Source organism: Diachasma alloeum, unplaced genomic scaffold (genome assembly GCF_001412515.2).
Source record: "Diachasma alloeum isolate Michigan unplaced genomic scaffold, Dall2.0 Dall_scaffold_00543, whole genome shotgun sequence".
Classification (NCBI taxonomy): domain Eukaryota; kingdom Metazoa; phylum Arthropoda; class Insecta; order Hymenoptera; family Braconidae; genus Diachasma; species Diachasma alloeum.
In genome coordinates, this window is record NW_021680675.1 from 399,857 (window position 1) to 414,663 (window position 14,807).

At 38.3% G+C, this 14,807-nt stretch overlaps 1 protein-coding gene across 1 annotated transcript in view; it reads left to right on the forward strand.

Moving 5' to 3' along the window:
* Positions 1 to 12,970, forward strand: part of LOC107043028 (protein no-on-transient A) — a 38,152-nt gene extending 25,182 nt beyond the window's left edge. Inside the window, exons 9-14 of the transcript XR_001461203.1 lie at positions 10,349 to 10,468; positions 11,617 to 11,683; positions 11,906 to 11,980; positions 12,176 to 12,221; positions 12,441 to 12,499; positions 12,852 to 12,970. The gene's annotated coding sequence lies outside the window, so the exon portion shown is untranslated. The remainder of the gene's footprint in view (positions 1 to 10,348; positions 10,469 to 11,616; positions 11,684 to 11,905; positions 11,981 to 12,175; positions 12,222 to 12,440; positions 12,500 to 12,851) is intronic.
* Positions 12,971 to 14,807: the final 1,837 nt, after the last annotated feature.

Sequence of the window (14,807 nt, forward strand, 5' to 3'; positions counted from 1 at the left end):
GGGATATTGGCTGAAAAGCCTTTTTCCCGAAAACAAAATAGCTGGGCTTACTGTACATGTGGTCGCAGCCTCGGAGCTTCCCAAGAAGCACAGGGTTGTACTACACGTGGAAGACCCAGATCTAACCGCTCAAGAAGCACTGTGCTTCCTTGAGAAACAAAATGCAGGACTGCAGGCCAGAGAGTGGGTTGTCGCTCGGGGCAGTGAGAGCAGGGACGCGAAAAGTGCCCACTTCGTTGCGCTGATAGACGACCGATCACTCTCTGTTCTGAAAGCCTGCAACTTCAGACTGCACTGCGGGATTCAAAAAGCTACTGTCAAGCTGCTTGCGAAAGACCGTGGTGAAAGTCAGAAGAAGGGTACATAGAGGTACCAGGAAAGTAGTCATCATTATGGCTGCAACCCGGGTGCACATTGTACAGATAAATTTGCACCACAGCAAAGCAGCCTCGGCTACTCTAGTCAGGCTGTTAGCTGGGATGCAGACTGTCATAGCAATGATCCAGGAACCATGGATAGTGGACAATGCTATTAAGGGCCTCAGTGGTTGTGGCAGAATCTATCACGCAAACACTCAGGAAAAAATTAGATCTTGTATTGTTATTAAAGGACTAGACTCTTTCTTTTGTTCACAGGCTAATGAGGGAGACCTGGCTGTGGCACAAGTGGATCTGGGCCTGGGACAAGGCGAGGAAATGAGCTTGGTTGTAGGGTCAGTTTACATGCCCTATGACTCGGCTGAACCACCTCCTTCGAAAAAAGTAAAGGACCTATGCAACCATGTGAAGGAAAGGGGACTTGAACTCCTGCTAGGTTGTGATGCCAACTCGCACCATGTAGCATGGGGGAGCACCGGCATTAACGGCAGGGGGGAAAGCCTCCAGGAATTCATAATGGGGGCCGGTCTAAACATCCTTAATAGGGGGTCAGAACCTACCTTCATAGATCGGAGATGACAGGAGGTCATAGATATCACTCTGGGGACGGATAGAGTGGCAGACATGATTGGGGACTGGAGGGTCTCAAAGGACCTCTCAGCGTCCGATCATCAAACCATAAGAATGTCCATCCACACAGTGAAAGAAACGGAATGGGTGAGAAACCCAAGACGAACAAACTGGGGAAATTACCGAGAGAGTCTATCTGACAATCTCAGGGATATCATCCTCAGATTTAACAACAAAAAGCAGCTGGAGGAGGCTTCGATTGCCCTAAACCAGGCCATCATGGACTCCTTCGAGACAAACTGCAAGCTTATCCCGAAAGGGCAGTCTACTGAGACTCCATGGTGGTCAGAGAAACTCGGTGGACTGAGGGGCAAGGCTAGAAAAGCTTTTAACAAAGCTAAGAACATGAGAGCGGGCCCCCGTAAGGAAGACGCATGGAAAACTTACAGAGGCTTGCTCGCAGATTACAACAAGGCAATAAAGGCAGCCAAAGAGGACTGTTGGAGAGCTTTCACAAGCAACGTGGAGAGTCAATCGGAGACCTCGAGGCTGGCAAAAATCCTTGGAACAAATAAGACTCCATATCTAGGGAGCCTACAGGCACCAGATGGCAGCCACACGGAAACCATGGGAGAGACTCTGAAACTCCTAATGAACACCCACTTTCCAGGCTTCATACAGGCCCAGGAGAGAGATAAAGAAACAATGCAAAATCAGAGGGATGTCTACGAAACCCATGATTGGGCATTGGCAAATAAAGTAGTGCAGCCCTGGGGGGTCAAGTGGGCCATCAAAACCTTTGAACCCTTCAAGGCACCGGGACCAGACGGGATCTACCCAGCCCTATTACAGGAAGGGATAGAGACTATCACGGGACCCCTAACCAAGATACTCAGAGCTAGTATAGCCCTGAAACATGTCCCTAGTGTGTGGAATGAGACTAGGATAGTATTCATTCCCAAGCCTGGAAAAACCGGTTATATAAAACCAAAAGACTTCCGTCCTATAAGCCTCACATCCTTCATCCTGAAGACCCTGGAGAGGCTGGTGGATAGACACATCAAGGCCGGGCCCTTGGCTGACAGACCCCTCTCCCCCTGTCAATATGCATACATGGAGGGAAGATCAACAGATACCGCCTTACATCACCTGGTGGGACTGATTGAGGGACAACTGGCGGTCAAGGGTTTTGCCATAGGCGCCTTTCTGGATATTGAGGGGGCTTTTGATAGCACTTCGAATCCGGCTATAGAAAAAGCCATGGAAGAACGACAGGTGTCCAAGACTATCATTGCTTGGACACAAAACATGCTGAAAAGCAGAAGACTGTCGGCAGGACATGGGAGGGCATGTGTGGAGGGACGTCCGACTAGGGGCTGTCCGCAGGGGGGAGTTCTCTCGCCCCTGCTATGGAACCTGGTTGTAGATGGACTTCTAAATCAACTAAGTGAGGCCGGCTTCCACGTCATCGGTTTCGCCGATGATGTGGCAGTTGTTGTGAAAGGCGGATTTCTGAGGGTGCTAAGGGACCTGATGGCAACAACCTTCAATATCATTTCGGACTGGTGCAGGGAAACTGGCCTATCGGTAAATCCAGCCAAAACAACAGTCCTGGTTTTCACCAGAAATTATAGACTGGAAAAGATCCAACCTCTGAAGCTAAATGGCTCGGAGATAAACTACACCAGCAGAGTGAAATATCTGGGTGTCCTCCTGGATAATAAACTCAGCTGGAAAGAACATATCTGTACACAGAGAAATAAAGTGTTTGCCTCTATGTGGGCGTGCAGAAGAGCTGTGGGCAGGACATGGGGACTCAATCCTAAAATGATGCTCTGGCTCTATCGAATGGTTCTACTTCCGAGACTTGTACGCTGCGGTCGTCTGGTGGCCGAGGGTGAGTAAGACGGAAACAGGGAACCTGTTGAAAAGCCTACAGGAAACCTTCCTGAGGGCTGCAAAAGGAGCCATGAAATCGACACCTACCGAGGCGGTAGAAATAGCACTCAGTATCCCACCCCTCGACCTTAGAGTTGTGAGTTGTGCTACCACAACTGCATATAGACTAAGGTGTCAACAAGAATGGAAGATGACGGGCCAAGGCCATACAAGACAGCCTAATCAATGATCGACCCTTCATAGGTAAGACGGATAGAATTCTTAAGAAGTATCAGATGAGGAAAACTTTCAGAACGAGTATACCACCCAGACAGGAGTGGCTAAACTCGGAACTTAAACCAGGACCAAGAGAGGATTACTGGTTTACGGANTTCAATGAAAGTTTTGGGGCAGGCATCTACCGTCTGAAAGATGACTTTGGAGAGAGTTTTCCACTGGGCCACCATTCAACCGTCTTTCAAGCAGAAATGCTGGGCATACTTAAGTGTGCAGAGTATCTGAACGCGAGAGACACAAAAAGGGTGAAAATATTCATCTGCAGTGACAGCCAGGCGGCGATTCACGCCCTGGAAAAACCCACTACAGAGTCACAGGTGGTGTGGGAATGCATGTAGGCATTGGACACACTGGGTAAAAACAACCATGCTACCGTAACCTGGGTACCAGACCACCATGGGATTCTGGGTAATGAAGAGGCAGATAAGCTGGCCAAGGAGGGTACAGAAAGGGTGCCCTCACACGGCCTGCTTGGCATGCCCTTCACAGTGGGAAAAACTCTTATTAAACAACATTTTCGGCGAGATCATGTCAGGCGTTGGGAGAAAGTTGCGACCTGCAGACAAGCGAAACTGCTTATGAGGGGGCAACTAAGAGATAGAACCAGAAAGCTTCTGGAGCTGCACAGAGGGGATCTGAGGGTAGCAATAGAGCTCCTCATGGGTCATACAGCTCTCAGAGCTCATCTGTTCAAGATGAAACTTGCAGAACAAGAAGACTGTAGACTGTGCGGAGGCGATAAGGAGGGCGTCATCCACATTTTATGTGAATGCCCCCTATTAGCACTTCGTCGCTATAAAATCTGGGGCCAGGCTTTCCTGGAACTAGAGGACTTACAACAAGCGGCTGTCACCAGCCTTATTAGCCTAGTGAGAAACACAGGGCTGGGGCTGTGTGACTGACCGAAACTAAGGCGGATGTTACAAAAGATCGTATGATTTAGGTGACTCTGGGCGCTTTAAGTGACCAGCCGCGCATATTTTAATTCTAATAATTCTAAGGATATCGAAGTACTTTGTTCAAGTTAGCAACTTTTTTCGAGCAAGAGTTCAGTTTTGCCGAAAATCTTGGCTTTTCCGTACTTTTTCGGATTTGTCATTGTTGAATACTTTTTTTTAGGAATTTCTTCAATGAATATTATGAATAATATTTTATTCAATTTCACACTTGACTCTCGTTGGTCTAACCTCTAACCATCATACGGCAACGCTGTACATGTCTTCCATAAAACCTCATAAATTCGGTCTGAGTAGTTACTTGAGCGGACCCTTGTTACAATAGACGTTGGGAACGCGCGGATCCAAACCACCCAATGTGGCCGTCGTACCAATCAGGAAATTTAATTTCATTGTTTGCAATTATCGGTCCGGAAACTTATGGTTTTTCATTTCGCAAAAAATACTAGAGAGTATAACGAACAAAGTCATAGACGGTTATGCGTTAGAGAAAACGCTTCAAGACAATTATTGGATTGAATCTGGGAGTATACAGCTCTTATGGACGCAAATTTTAAATTTCATTCTTTCAAAAATCAGTTTCTAGAAACAATGTTCGGAAAATAAAGTTGATATTGTGCCTAAAAAATACTCTTAGTCTATTTTGCAAGCTGTGAAGAGGATTTCCCTCAGAAAAAATTGCCTGAAGTCCTTGCATACCCTTAAACCGTTTTACTGCTTTTCTACTGAAATGGGAGTGGAACATGACAAAAATGGGATTTAGAAGTACCAATCTGTCGCGCATTATTTATTTCAAAGAATTGAAATAGTCGTTTTTCCACGAAAGGGAAAAATCGAGTTGGGAGAAATCCATAACTAATATCCAGTTCTTACATAACGCTCTAGAAAGCCCTGATTTTACTGAGAGCTATCCCATGAGCTGCCTATTACAATCAATCACAATTTCTTTGAGCCGCTGCAGAACATTAATTTAATACAAACAAACTAATAAGTAATTTCTAAGAGAAGCCTTATTGCACCAACGTCCTTAAACAAACTGAATAGAGGGAAAAGTTTTCCCCAACGCCGCCAATCCACATGCCCCATGTTGACAGATTCTGCTCATTGATTGGATGTTCCCGTCACTGGACTCAAGGCATCATTGGGGCACTAGCAATTTACTCTAGTCCATTTTGTTTTCAGTGATTCTCTGTGACCTGTCAAGTATTATGCGTTGCTGACCATTAATTTTACAGTTTCTCCCTAGGAAGTGTCATATTTGATGATTTTCATATCGCGAGGAAGAGTTATCTTCGTGACTGATCTGTTCACCCTGTTACCTAATTATTATTCTGAATTGCGTATCATTTTGGTTCTTGAATTCTCATCGAGCGAGGTTGACGCTTCTCCATCGCAATTCAATGGAAATATTCAATGGAAAAAAAATCATTGAAATTCCTTGACGCACCTCTGGGAATTCGTTCTATGATAAATGAAAATAGCATAAGTTGGCAGTTTGTACCAAAAACTCACGAATCATAATTCGAACTGAGCATTCTTTAACAACGGAGGAAACAACCACAAGATAAGCTATTCGTTTCTTGAATCCACTAGTCAATGATACTGCCAATCATGAGGTGAGTAGAAATTTGAAAAGAAAATGTTTTTTTTAACATTGCATTTCATTAACTAAATAAGATATTTTTTTCGGGGAATGGGAATTGGTTGATGTGGGACCCTAAGAATATAAGCATATTGATCATCCAAACTATTCCACGATAATTCGTGATATTTATTGTTGATAATGCGAGCGATATTCGAGACGGGAATTTAGAAAAAAAATCTTGAAGGGAAATGTTGAGTCTTTTTGTCCGTATTCTTTAACTTATAATATTAAAATATTATAAATTGTTCTGAACAATCATTACTGATGATTGTGTCATTTAATACGTGATAAATGACGTGATTTCTCTTATCAACGGCCCAGACTTTGAATCTCTACCAGTGACAATCGATTAATTTTACAATACTATTGGATTATGGTTGTCTAGGTTTTCTCTTAATGTAGTTCTGGGCTGTTTGAGGTGATTCGAGCTATTGTATGTAGATATTTATTTGTGGGGGTGTACATGTGTGTATTTGCGGGTACATATGCATTTTGTAGTAGGGAAAGTGGTGCCTGTACCGCTCACCTAAGGAATAATGATAATTTTCGCATCCCAAATCATCATTTCCATTCTTTGGCAATTCAGCTAGATATTTATAAGTCTTGGATCCTAAATTCTTGTTTCAATTCCGATAAATTATTGAAAAATGAAGACAGAAGCTGAGTGAGCTGTACTGGCCGCACACAGCTAATACCGCTCAGTCTGATTCCTACATCGCTCAGTACCTATCGTCTCGTCAATAGCTGTCAAAATGAAACTATCTCCGATGATGGATGATTCAATGAAATGAATGAAATTCAGATTTTATTTTGAAATCCACAAGAACAAAATGATATTGCGCAAATGTGAAAATGGTGCTGCAATCATTATTCCATATTTTTTAAAGACAATAATAATAAAGTATTACGGCTCGATTTCGTTTGAACATTTTATTCTCTTTTAGAACAAGTTATACATTTGAGTATTTATTCATAATAACCATCCGAACGAGTTGCCGAACGTCTCAAACATGTATTGACGGATTATATAGGATGTCACATTCTCATTTTCAAATTCTTCTTTCATGATCCGAAAATATCTCTTAAAATAGATTTCCATAAGAGGAATGACTAATTATGTTGTACTTACATGATTCTGACCGGCTACAAACAATCAATTTTTTTGAAGACTAAATGTATTGTTGTAATTAAAATTTTCAGTCTCGTCGCACGCTTCGTATATTTGACACAAAAAAATCCTTTTTTGATAATGTTTAACAAACGATTTTTTTGGCACAAGTAAGACTTGTTTAAAAACTCGGTTGTTTTTCTCTCAGTGCAAGGCCCTGACAATTATAAAGTGCTATTTTCATCATTTGAGAATTACATACTGGTAATTGAGTTATCAGATTGAGTCAGAGACTGTAGTAAATATAAGTGGTTGTAGAAATTCAGGTGAGCAATATTGGCTTCTGAGCGGTACGGGCATCGCCTCCCCTACATGTTCACGTGGCGTCACGTAGGAAGATTTGTTGTCATCAGCAGAAAAACGCATATAACGTTACTTTTGGGTTGTCTTCGGGGATAAAAATGAACGGTACGAAGAGAGCAACACTGACAATTAATGGAAAAAAAGAATAGACTTAGAAAATTGAAGAATTCTTGCCACAAACTTTTTTTTCAAGTGATCGGGTGAAGGATTGCCTAGAAGATTGAAGCTAAGTGAAGCAATTCTCGGACAAAAATTAATAACTTGATGAGCACATATAATGATCTTTGATTCTCACAAGAATATATTGTTTATATTGTTACATGTTTGTATTCAATACAAACTTGAACAAGTTATTTCGCAAATTCTTCACTATCTGAAGAACCTTCGAATCTGCTTCAATCTTCTAAACCATGACCGCATTCATTGAAAAAAAGAATTTAGCAGCAAGTTTTTTTTTTCATTCTAGAAACTCGGGTCCTTACTTACTGCATAATACTAATGATAAAGAAATAAAATAGTTCCAAACGACGCCGCCACATTATCAATTCTTGCAAAATATCACAGATTCTAAAAAGAATAGCGAAATTTATGTATGGCTCGTGTTGTAGGTCTCCTTTTCCTCTACAAAAATCATTTTGGCAAATTATCTTAAATACCGGAATAATACCTGAGCGACTAGAATCGTTTTCCAAAATGACCACAGATCTTTTTTTCCAATAGAAGACTTTTTACAAAAAGTCCTGTCGCAAAATTGATGGTTTGGTAATTAAGAATTAACTAATCTAAAAATATTATAATCCCCTGAAATTATTTTTTCAATTGGGTTACAACACTAATTTCTTTTCCGTCGAGTGGAATGATAGAATACAAAAATTGATCCAAAAAATTTGCGTGCGTTTTCTTTTATCATGTAAAACCATGAAAAATCCAAAAGTTGTCGCCAATTGTGAAATCGTCTGCATTAAGGTATATCCCTAGACAACAGGTTTTTCTTACGGTTGTCCCCATATTTTTCATAGATAATGCTTATAATGCTCCCCAGCTGTGGAAAAAAATTCTAACTAGCTGTACTACATAGTTTAGAAGATAATAAATAATGATGCGGGTTTCTAACACACGAGACATCGGCCAAATGGGGATTATGAGGTCCCCTTGAACTCAATTTTTCCATCTTATGTCTGTTTCTTATGAATCTTCTAACCCTTCAGTGGTCGCGCCATGGAAGAATCCCAGCAGTTTTTGGATTTTTTTTTCTCACATGAAAACCCTGTAACTCAAATATTTCTGAAAATTTATTTTCCTATTCTCAACTAAACCGAATGCATTGATTATTTTTTTTGGTCCATACTCGCACCATTCAATTATCAAAATCTTCTGAAAACTCGACTCGCAGAAAATCTCCGTGTTTAACCTCTAAAAGTCAAAATTTTGTACCTAATGAAATTGAGTTGTAGGATTGATGTCCACTATTCTTATTTGATATCCCCATTTGTTTTTCCTTGAAGCTTCGAAATTACCCGTAAACTACAAATAAACCATTTTTTCCAATTTGTTTTCCAAAAAGTGTAAGGTTCGGCGCTGCGAATCGCACACCATGTGACTAACAATGTTCGGTGAAGAGCTGCGACTACTCGAGGGTTAAGGATATCCTAGTGTTTTGCCTATTTTTTTCTACAGTGAAATGCTTTTCTACTTTTTTAGTCGAACCTCAGAGCGTCATTTAAACCTCATTTCAGTCCAAGTTTCCAGACATTTTGCAATGATTCTATTATTTAAACTGTGCAGGTCTGAACTTAAATCTCGATATTGAACCGTTGAAAAATATTTTTTTAATCTGAAAAATAATTAGGAGTTTACTTTTGGATCAAGATTGAGAAATAATTGAAAAATTACAATTTTTTAAAATTACGAGTATTTTCTATAAATGATTCATAAACACTCAATTTTCCACCATACAAATCATTTGTTCGGAATCTTAACTACCTTAACTGTATTTATATAAAAAATTTAACCAAAAAGCGATTTATTGCTTAAAAAAAAGGTTTTTGAAAGTTTCAAAATAATTGAAAGGATGATTTCAATTATTTATTTACAAACAACGAGTGTTTTAAAAAAATTATAATTTTGTGCAAAATGCAATTTGAATCACGTTGAATATTCATGATTTGTTTTCTCACGCAATTTAATTGACAAAATTTGATTATTGAAAATGTTTGAATCTATAGTGTGGTCTGTACCAATCTGTCAAAGACACTTGGATATCCTTAAAAACATAATCCGTGGTAGATGGATAAATTCCGAATACGGTGAATTTTTTATAAAATTTTATAGTACACAGTTTCTGCGATATTCAACTCTAAAAAATGGAAATTTCGCGAAATCATTTGCTCTTTCATTCAAACAGTTATTGTTGCCTTCATCAACAACATATGAGGATAGAAAAACTCAATAACTTATGAAAATACAATATATTAAGTAATTTACAACTTTCCGGAAATCCATAGGGACTAATTTTTGGGTGGTACTGTCTTGGGATATACCTTAAGACCTGACAATGCTTCGTATACGCGCGGTATACACTACAATGTAGCTTATACTCATTAATTAGTCATTATTTATTCAAATTAAAAAATACGAGTCTAATATTTTTCATCCAATTTTCATACCCGGCAATAGAAAAAAATCATGCAAAACCTCAGATCTCGGTAAGGACTCGTCCTAAGTAAAAATGTCAATATACCTTTTCTGTAAAATAGAAAATTCCGCACAAAAATTTACCTAATCAACAAAACGAGAAATATTCTTTTCTCTTCTTTCAAGACAACGATTCATACTTACGTATATGGAAACGTATCAAGGATTTTATTCTGGGGCTGGGGGACATGTGTAATTATTACTTTGATAAGATGCCGTCGGTTTGGCAATATCTTCTGCTCCGTCTTCCGTCGCGAGTTATTTCTGTGTCGGGGAAATTTAGAAATTTATCAATTATGGATTAATAAATTATCATTCACTTTGATATCGCAATTGGTTTGATGTGAAATTTAGATCATTCACTTTGTCAGTTATTCAGATTTTGGAGGAGATTTTACGAGTTTAGAAATACGTGGAAGTGGTAAGGGAGTTTTTTCTCATATTTTATTCTGTATTACAGTGGGTAACGGTTACTGGCTGAAGGGGAGACGAAATTCGTAACTGAATTGTTGAATTTCTACCACTGGACCCCGTGAAAACTCGGTGAGGCAGCTTTTGGAGGATTTAGATTTCCCATCAGGTAAGAATCTTGAGATGCATAAGGGTCATTTTACTATATTTTTGTCATTCCGGCCGTAAGGCAGTGTTTCACGGACGCGGAGCAAAGCGGAGCTCTGCCTACGGCCGTCATGACAAAAAATATTGTTCGCCATACGGCCAAAAAAACTTTTGTGACGAATATGATTGCAGCCCTCGCCTTCGGTTCGTGCTGCAAACCTCATATTCGCCAGAAAAGTTTTTTTCGGCCTAATGACGAAATATACTATTATCTTCTATGAAAGTCGAATTGAGATATGTTGACCTAATTTGATTTTAGAAATTCGTACAAAAAAAATTGTTTTTTTTTTTTCACTTTTTGCTCCCGAATGGAAGCTTTGATTTTGTAATCGCTCAAATTTCAGTTTCCAATTTTTGTGTAAGGGTAACTAAATATATTCTAAATAGTCCGAATATGCGATTTTTTGGTGGTGTCTGTATGCATGTATGTATGTGGTATTTTTTCTTCAGTTTTTGTCTCGACATTTTTTATAAGGGATTAATCGAATTTCATGAATTTTTTCATGAATATAGACTTCAATAAGCTCTATGCATTGACACCAATTAAAATGTAATTTTTCATAGAGATTCGAAAATCTTCATATGTTTCCAAAAATCGATTTTTCAAGATTTTTAAGTGAATAGTTAAATAAGATTTGAAAAAAAAGAGAACCCATTCGGAAGCAAATTGCTAATTTATTAGCTACAATTACTATAGTCATAAAAAAATGCCATTACCCACTTGTTTTTATTGAAAATGTTCGTTTTTGGAACGATTATCCAGTTGAAGATGACGGAGATCAAGAAAATAAATAATTTTTCTTACAATTAGATGAAGATTTATTTGAAAAATTATCTGTACATGGAGAAAATGTCAAGAAATCGTTTATTTATTCGATGCAAATTTTTATAAAAAGTGTTTTCAATCTTTGAATTAGACAGATAACATTAGAAAATAATTTGTTAATGATGATCATCTTTGGGGGCTGAGTCACATTGATGTCAATTTTCCCAACGTTCTTTTGAAGAACTACTCTATCAATTTCATTTCAATTATCTTTTCTTAATTTATACGTGGTGCATAATTCATTTCTGTGGATCGAATTAATGTTTTGTTCCTTTTGATTACAGGTGTAGAATCTCTATGGAACTGTGGCCGTTCTTTGATGGAGTGTTACAGACTATGAGGAATTCCTAGGTAATTGTCTGCTCCAATCATATTTTATTGTTGAATAAGAGCAAAAATTTTATGGAATCTTGTGAATATAAAATGATGATCTCATCTTTCGGGACTGATTAATATTGATGTAAAATATCCCAACGTGTTCTGATAAATTCACCATACATTCATCAAATTGCAATTGCATATTCTGTACTGAAGTTCTGGAAATAATTTGGTTCTTCTAAAATTATTTCACAGGAGAGAATCCACAACGGAACTCCAACCAATATTGGAAGTTTCAACATTTGAGCTGGAGATATGAGGGATTTATTGGTAAGGCAATTGGTATTTCAATAAAGAGCAAATGTAGATGTTTCGAGAAAATTACCTGATGATCCCATCTTTCGGGACTGACTCACATTGATGTTAAATATCCCAATTTATGCTGATGAATGATATCTCATCATTTCCGTTGAAGTAATTTTTTTTTTAATTTTTAATCAATTCATATTCATGTCTATGTTACAGATTCGCGAGAGGAAATTTCACAAGTGCAGATTGGTCAACTTTTTCAGTAAGAACCTAGATTAAAGATTATTTTGTCACCGATTTACCATTGAAGAATCGGTATAAAATTAAGTGTTGAAATTTTTTAATGATGATCCCATCTTTCGGGGCTGATTAACATTGATGTCAAAATTCCCTTTTGTTACTGATAATGCAAACAATTTTTCAAATACATATTCATGGATCGAAAGAACCTATAATAACTGTTCAATGTTCTGTATTGCAGAATCGAAAAGTTTGGAGAGTTCATCAACGTTCAAGTGTCTGCAGAAATTGAGTTCTTTGGTAAGAAATTCTTCAACGAATTTATCAAATTAATTCCATAATTTTTTTCCCTCATTTCTGTATTGGAGTGATTTCGAGAGATTTAGATCGAAAATACTGTCATTTATTAGTGAGAAATTTCTGCTGGTAAAATATTTTGGCACTGGCACGCGAATTTTCATTCCTCCGACTTAGAGAAATTCTTCCATTTATTCAGTTCATCTATTCCACTCAATATGATGATCTTTGGCTAGAGTCCTGAATTGAGGATGACAACCCATTCGTTCAAAACCTGAAATTAACTTTGACAACAAGGAACGATTTTTTCATTTGTAATGAAATTATCTACAACCCAAATTTTCTTTTGTTATAGGAACCACAGACTCCAGAGTCCAAAGGAGAGGAGAGGAAACTATAATTACTGCAAACTCTCTTCATACTTGAATGTATTTGAAATGAATAAAGAAAGAGTAATTCTTTTGTTCATATGAATCATTTTTTCATTGAAAAAATCCAGTGAAACGTTTTTTGACGCCTCTATTCTAGTAATCTAACAATGTTATTTAATGCTGTATTATAGAATATACAGTAGGACGTAGCAGTTCGCATAAGGGCATTCTATGCTCTTATAAAAAATAGTATATTGTGCCCCTAGGGAGTAAAAGTATTTTCTGACTCATGTGATTATAACCCTCGCCTTCGGCTCGGGTTATAACGTCCCATTCGTCAGAAAATACTTTTACTGCCGTGTGGCACACGATATTTTATGCCTCGAGGACTGAAAATCGCGGTTTTCCGTCCCTAGAGGCATAAAAAATATAATTTTTTCATTGAAAATTGCATCCATCACAGAAGGAAACCGACGACGGTAGCCGAAGTGGTTAAATCTCTGGGTCGAATGGCGGGACCCGTAGGGAGCGGATTCGAGTCGGGCTTGGGGTAAATTGGGATTTTTAATCTTTTGGAAACCGTTGATTGGAAGTGTCTAGACACCGGAAATCATCAAGATTGAATGGTTTGGAGAACATTCTCCGATGGTATTCGGTCGATGGACGTCCATGTCGGCCAAGGTTTTCCATGGTTTCCCTTGGTCACCAGGAGAGTCTGTAGATAGAGTACAGCTCCTAGGCGGTACAGTGCGACATGGTGGGGGAGGAAGTTGGCCCATGATACCGCAACAACGGGTGGGCGGTGGGATGGGACCATCAAAAGCCTAATCGACTATATGGGCATGGAACGAAAGAAAAAAAAATATCACAGAAGGAGCACCAGAAATACTATTAACGGCCCAATTTTTTTTGTTAGAGTTATAACAATAGTAAAATTCCAGCGAATAACGAATAGACATACTTTCGAATATTTACATCTCAAAAATTATGCATTTGATCCAAAAATTGCAGAAGGGCTTTCTTTCTTAATTTAAAAACGAACACCGATAAGAAAATAATTGATAATATAATTTATTAAACAAAGTATTCACGTATTGTATATTTATTAGAATCTAGTATCACAATGAATTATGTCATAAACTACATTACTAATGACGAATGCAGTAGGATTAAAATTAAAATTCACACAACAAAATATAATTCAGGAATACAGAAATGACCAATCCTCAGAGTAACTTTGAGGAATTTGACAGTTTCTCTCTTCGATCAATCGGAATACATTGAGTTTGCGGGACATCATTAACGTGTTTGTTGAGAATTTTCAGCTGCCGACAAATTTATTATTCATATGCACAAACGGGACGATAAAATCACTCATTAGAAAAAAATTCTGCATTTCTAAAGGGAATAGTTCAATAGCTTCATAGTTTCTCATAATGCAATGCATCGACTTTGAATCAAATTTGAAATACCAGATGTGCTCATTAAGTTATGCGTATGTCTCAGAATCAGATGATTAATTACAGCACGGGCAAGAGGTTGGTTTGTAATATGCGAACGTCTAGAGCGAAAATATGCAAACAACTAGGTTCTATGCGTTTTGCCAGTTTGTGAACTGCTGGGGTTCTCATTCGCTTATTCATATTACAAGTTATTTTTCTCAGCAAATTAGAAATATTATGGCGTATTTTTGCGGTCCCAAAAACAATTAAAAAAATGTTCATAAATAATGAAGGACTTGTGACTGCGGTGGTAACAGTTGAATTTTATCGGACAACATCGCACGCTTCGGCTAGCAGTGGGGTTGTAACAATGAGATGAATGTTGTGTGTTATACGTATGTCCATATGCTTCCAGCACTGAATTATCGTCAACGACTTTACCGACCTCGATCAGCTGTTGGTGATGTCGCGTTTCTCGACTCATAATGGCGGTCAAAT